The sequence below is a fragment of the Micromys minutus genome (assembly GCF_963924665.1).
Source record: "Micromys minutus genome assembly, chromosome: 4".
Lineage (NCBI taxonomy): Eukaryota > Metazoa > Chordata > Mammalia > Rodentia > Muridae > Micromys > Micromys minutus.
In genome coordinates, this window is record NC_137973.1 from 4,955,255 (window position 1) to 4,961,814 (window position 6,560).

Genomic DNA, 6,560 nt, shown 5'->3' on the forward strand with positions numbered 1-6,560 from the left:
TTCCTATCTTATGAGAGATTTAACAGTATGTAAATGTGACCAGGATTATTCAGTTCATTTCATAGTGATTCAGGCAGGAGACAAGCAGCAGGCGAGAAAGGCAGTGCAATGAACCAAGTGGACATTTAGTCACATAGTCAGAAGGGTTAGAGACAGTAAGCCAGAGGCAGAGGTAGCAAGAGAAGAAAACTTAGTTGAGCACATGGAATTTACAATCATATCTTTTCTTTTGGTGGTTCTGGAGACTGAATCTAGGCTAAGCAAGCTCTCTAACAGGAAGTAAGATTTCATCACAGGGTCTCACTAAGTAGCCCAGGCTGGAACTGAACTCACTCTGTAGCTCTGTCGGTTTGTGAGCTTAGGATTTTCTAGTCTCAGCCTCTTCAGTAACTGTGACTACAGACCTGGACAGCAGGCTCAGCTTGCCAGATGTTACTCTGTGCATCCTTATGTGAATGCATTAAAGTTCCTTGACGCCATGAAGTAGGAACTAACATCACCCACATGAACAGATGGGGAAACCAAATGCTAAAAGATCATGTTGACTGTCATTTTTTTAACTTCTTTTGAATAACAAGTCTGCTGCGATGAAGAGGGTGGGGGAGGCATGGGTAGATGGACAAATACAAATTCTAAGTAGAAAACAAAACTGCATTTATTCTACGAGTTATCTACTTCGTTTCTATGGTTGCTTGCTATCCAGGGATTCTGAAGAGCATGATAGAGAAAGTCTTCGTCTTCTAAGAGAGTGGGAATCTCTGAACCTACCATGCAGGACAGACGTCTACCAATGGCTCCTCTTTGCAAAAAGGGACAAGGGGCCCCCTCCAAGAACAGGCACAGCAAAGTGAAACCCTTCTTGTCAGATGAATTAAAAGAAAAGATACCCATTCCAGGAGAAACACAGGGTCCGGGGGAGGCATTATTTCTGTAAACTAAAGTCATCCAAAGCCAAGGCCACAGCCTTGCTAACACATCAGCCTGAAGTAGCTGGCGCTCTTCTGCAGGACATAGCCTATGTCAGTGGGTACATGCTGTGTCTGGGAACAGATATGTATGTTAGCTTTTTTCTTTTAATTGGATATTTTATTTATTTACATTTCAAATGCTATCCCCTTTCTCAGTTTCCCCTCTGGAAACTTCCCCGACCCCTGCTTCCATGAGGGTGTTCCCCCACCCCTCTACCCACCCCCTCTTCCAAACCCTGGCATTCCCCTACACTGAGACATCAAGCCTTCCCAGGAACAAGGGCTTCTTCTCCCATTAATGTCCAACAAGGCCATCCTCTGCTACATATGTGGCTGGGGCCGTTGGTCCATCCATATATATTCTTTAGTTGGTGGCTTAGTCCCTGGGAGATCTGGGGGACCTGGTTGGTAGATATTGTTGTTCTTCCTATGTGCTTGCAAACTTCTTCAGCTCCAACTCCTTCATTGGGGACCCTGTGTTCAGTCCAATGGTTGGCTGTGAGCATCTGCCTCTGTATTTGTCAGGCTCTGCCAGAGCCTCTCAGGAGACAGCTCTACCAGGCTCCTGTCAGCAAGCACTTCTTTGCATCTGCAACAGTATCTGCGTTTGGTGTCTATATTTAGGATGATAGCATCCACTAACAAAGAGAGTCAGTCAAGGAGTGGTTTAGCTTCTTGTTCCTTCCTCAGTTTAGTTTAAGTTAAATAAATGAAGCCAAGCCAGGGCTCGTGAGCCTTCAGTATTCACTCCAGTGGATTTGCTCAGGGCTGAGCATCTCTAACCTGAAAATGCAAAATGTGAAATGTTCTGAAATATGAAGCACTTGGAATAGCATGTAGCAGAGCAGACAAGCAGATGTTCTGTGGCTATGGGCCCTGCCCCTTCTGTTAGTATAAGCAATATGCTTGCCTTTCCCCAACCCCACTAATCTATAACTCTCTAGAGCGAAGAGTGTCTTATTCACATAGATCATATCTTTCTTCTCACCCCACCCCTTCTCATCATAATACCTTACACATTAATATTTCCTAAATAAATATTTAATAAATGCGTGCAAAGATGGTATACCCTTAAGGACTTTAACAATTTCTAGGAGAGATGCCAAGATTTCCCATAAAAGCTACAAGACCCAACAAGGCATAACTGAGATATTAAGTACTGAGGAAGTTGTTCTTTGCCTTGTGCCTGACATAGATTTACTCATGTCAAAACCATACAGTGCATGTGATGACTTTTAGTTTTGTTTTTTTCCCACGCTCCTCATTATTGTTATTACAGTTTCACCAATGTCTTTCAGTTACAAAACATTTCACTTACTTAATTCCACTATTGGCCAGGGTTTGGCCCTGTAAACTCCCCTAAGATCTCTCAGACACTGAGCTACCAACCAGGCAGCATATACGAGCTGTTCCAAGGCTCCCACACATACAACAGAGGACAGTTGGGTCTGCCTCAATGGGAGAAGATGCACCTAACCCTTGAGAGACTTGAGCCACAGGGAGTGGGGAAGCCTGGGGCTTGGGGGAGACAGCCCCTTGGAGACAGGGGATGGGGGTAAGGAATAAGATGAGGAACTGTGGGAGGGCAGACCAGGAAGGAGGGCAATGACTGGCATGTAAAAAATAAAAGTAATTTTAAAAAAAGAAAAGAAAATGCTAAACTGAAAAAAAGAAATAGAAGAACTAAAGAAAGAGCTAATTCAGGGAGAAATTCATACTAGAGTAAAGCAAATACCAGTTCTATTGAAGACTGCACACCAGTTCTACTGTTTCTGAAAGTGTGATACCATTTTCATCAGTAACAACAACCACCTCTTCTGGTACAAAAACAAAACCAAAAAAAAAAAAAAAAAAAAAAAAAAAAACAGATTAAAGGAGGGAGAAGAGAAGAAAGGAAGTAAAAGAGAAAACTGAAAAGAATGCAGAGAAAAGGGAGAAGCAGCAGTTGGGAGCAGCAGGTGCTGACTCTAAGCTTATAGATGTATTGCACCTGGATCTTCCAATTGGTTTTATAGTTACTGCTGAAAAACACCCAATGAAGATCCATTGTGTGTAGAAGTAGATGTGGGAGAAGCAGCCCCAGTGGTCCTCAGTGGACTGGTAGATCATGTTCCTCTAGAACAGATGCAGAATCAGATGGTGGTTTTACTTTGTAATCTGAAGCCTGCAAAACTGTGGGGAGTGCTGTCTCAGGCAATGGCGATGTGTGCCAGTTCACCAGAGAAAGTGGACATTCTGGGCTTTTCCAATGGGTCTGTTCCTAGAGACAGAATTACTTTTGATGCTTTCCCTGGAGAGCCCGACAAGGAGCTGAATCCTAAGAAGATCTCAGAGCAGATCCAGCCTGACCTGCACACCAATGATGAGTGGCCACATACAAAGGGGCTCCCTTGGGGGTGAGGGAAAGGGAGTCTTCAAAGCACATGGGTTTTAATGAAGAATGTTCTGTGCACAAGGCACTGTACTCAGAGCTATGGGAGCAGATGGAACGAGAGAGCGAATAAGAACAAGAGGAGGCAGGAAGCCAAATAACTAGACCCCAGTACAATCGGTGACGGTCTTGACAGAAAGGCTCAGACTCTCAACAGGAAGAGTGGGAACCTACAAGTCAGCAGTGAGAGACCAGGTCTGTGGTCTTTCTTGTCCTCACAGCCAAGGAAGGAGGGTCATAAAGCCAAGGAAACATAGCCCTGCTATTATAACCAATATGTGCCATGCTGGAAAGTTAAAAAAAAAAAAGCTAACAGGTATATACCAAAATGCTAACGAGTATTTATTCGATTTATTTTAGACCCATCAATGTCTTTTGATATTTCTATGTGTGTTTATTCACCATAAACTATTTATTGGTTTTATAATTAGATTTTTAAAAGTCGTCACCCCTTCTTACTTACTGAGGACATTATACTGAGTAGTAATAACACAAAATGTGAGCATATGGTCCCTAATATTCTCTTGCTATGCTTTTTAGGGATATTATCACTACAGATGATATCTAATGCTCAGTTCCCTTAGAATCACGTCAAAGGCTCACTTGGGTAGTATGTTCAGACTGTTGTTTGCAAAACTTAGGACCTATGATTTTTCTGAGATGGCTTACTAAATTATTCATACAAAAAGATTAAAACAGAAATAAAAATATCAGCCATTTTAAATATGACAACATAGTACCAAGAATGAGGAAGGACTGGAACACTTCACTAACATTAAATGACTTGGGAAATTGAAACTTCACGTGCTTGGTGCCCCAGTCTCGGAGAGCCCCAAGAATTCGGGTGAGTTGATTGTGTTGGTCTTCCTGTAGAGTTCCTATCCCTTTAGGAGCCCACAATACTTTCTCCTATTCTTCCATAGGAGTCCTCAAGTTCTATCTTCTGTTGGGCTGTAGGTGTATGCCTTTATCTATGTAAGTTGGTAGATTGGGCCTTTCAGAGGCCAGTCATGCTAGACTCTTGTCCACAAACGTAACAGAGTATCATTAACAGTGACCGAGATTGGTGCTTGCCCATGGGATAGGTCTCAAGTTATGTTGGTTATTGGTTGGTTATTCCCTCAGTTTCTGTTCCATCTCTAATCCATGCATTTCTTGGAGACAGGATAAGTTTCGGTTGAAAGTTTTGTGGGTGGGTTGATAACGCTTGCACTCCACTGGGATTCCTGCCTGGACACAGGAGGCAACCTCCCAAGGCTTCATACCCCAATCGAAAGTGGGGAGGCAGGGTGGGGCCAGCTATGGGTAGGGCCAGAAAGAATGGTCAGATGGCCAAAAAATGAATGGAAATATGCAACCAACTGCAGTGGGGTAGAGGGCATCTCTAAGAAGAGATGGAAACCTGGGATAGGGGAGGCACCCAAGAATCAATGGAGGTGTTCTTAGCTGCAACTCACATCACTATGGATACGAAGTCTGCTCTTTTATGAAGGAAAAAGAGGAGGAATGGATGGGGATAGAGGAGTGGAAGAGAAAGAGGAATGGGAAATTGTTGTTGTATGCAATGTATGAGAGAAAAGGAAATTAATTTGAAACAAGTATAGCCCCTGATAAGTCTACCATTCTCCGGTGTAAGGCTACATCTCCAAAAGCACTTGGGAGTACAAACTGGACTTGAAGGGTGCCTTAGTTGATGTTCTATTGTGTTCTATTGCTGTGAAAGACAACATGACCAAGGCCACTTTTATAAAAGAAGTAATTTATTTGGGCACTTGCTTACAATTTTAGAGGCTGCTACATGACCATCATATCAGGAAGTAGACAGACCCTGGAGGAGTAGTTAAGAGCTTTATATCCTGGTCTTCATGCAGCAGGTAGAGAGAGAGTAAGGCTGGGCCTATCAGGGACTTTTAATACATCAAAGCACACCCCCCCAGTAACACACCTATTTCAATAAGACCATACCTCCTAATCCTTCCCAAAGAGTTCTACTAAACTAGGACCAAGCATTTAAACATATGAACCTTTGAGGGCCATTCTCATTCAAACCATCACATGGGTTTCCCCCCTATGGAAGCTAATGGGAGCAGATGCAGAGACCCACAATCAAATATTAGAGAGACCCAAATTAGAGGTCTCCATTGGGTCTCTCCCCTGGAGCTGTGGAAACCCTTCAAAGGAGGGAAAGCAAGAATTGTAGGAGTCACAGAGGTTGAGGACACCAGGAGAAAAAAGCCCACAAAATCAACCAAGAAGGGCTCAAAGGTGCTCACAGAGACGAAAGTGGTAATCATGGACCCTGCATGGGTCTGTGTTGGGTCCTCTGAATATATTTAGTGGTTGTTTAGCTTAGGGTATTTGTGGGACTCCCAATAGTAGAAGTAGGTGCCTCTGAATTTCACCTGTTATTGGGACCCTTTCCCTTCTATATGGTTGCCTTATCTAGCTTTGATGCAAGGGTCTTATTACATATTTTTAAGCCATGTTTGGTTGATGATCCTGGGAAGCCTTCTCTTTTCTGAAGGGAAATGGAAAAAAATAGATCTGGGGGCTAGGGAAAGTGGGGGGTGCAGGAAGAGTGGAGAAAGGTGAAATTGCTTTCAGGATGTATTGTGTGAAAGAAGATTTTATTTAAGGACTTGAAGTTTGAAAGGTTAGAAAAAGAAAACATTTATCTGGGAGAGGTGAGGGAAAAGAGTATGATCAACACATGACTCTTGAATGAAATTCTTAAGGAACTAATTTTAAAAGTACAGAATTGACTTACCACCTATACATATTCCCATGTACATTAAGTTCTATAGGTTGTTTACAGTAAATAAAAATATTAACAAAGTAAATTACTTATAGTCCTTGTACTGTTTGAGGGACATTCAATAAAAAATGTGTTCACTGAAGCCAAAATTTCTTTCAAGTATTTTGTATCTGAAAAGGGTTGGCTCTAAAAAACAGAAGCTTCAGAAAAGCAAGACCAACCACAGATAGATATATAAATGTAAGAGATTTGTCATAAGAATTGGCTCACAGACTCAGCCCAGCCGCATCTAGACGGACAGCCCACCCAAGTACAGGTCCCTAGGACCTCAGAAGAGCAGCAAGAACTCTTTTCATCCTAAGCAGAAGGGTGAATCAACATCTTCTACCCACATTCTATGTAAGGA

At 42.6% G+C, this 6,560-nt stretch overlaps 1 pseudogene across 1 annotated transcript; it reads left to right on the forward strand.

Annotated features, from left to right (window-relative positions):
• Window positions 1-478: 478 nt before the first annotated feature.
• Window positions 479-3,472, forward strand: LOC308419594 (aminoacyl tRNA synthase complex-interacting multifunctional protein 1-like; annotated as a pseudogene). The gene is made up of 2 exons: window positions 479-483; window positions 2,614-3,472. The product of its transcript is annotated as an aminoacyl tRNA synthase complex-interacting multifunctional protein 1-like (transcript).
• Window positions 3,473-6,560: the final 3,088 nt, after the last annotated feature.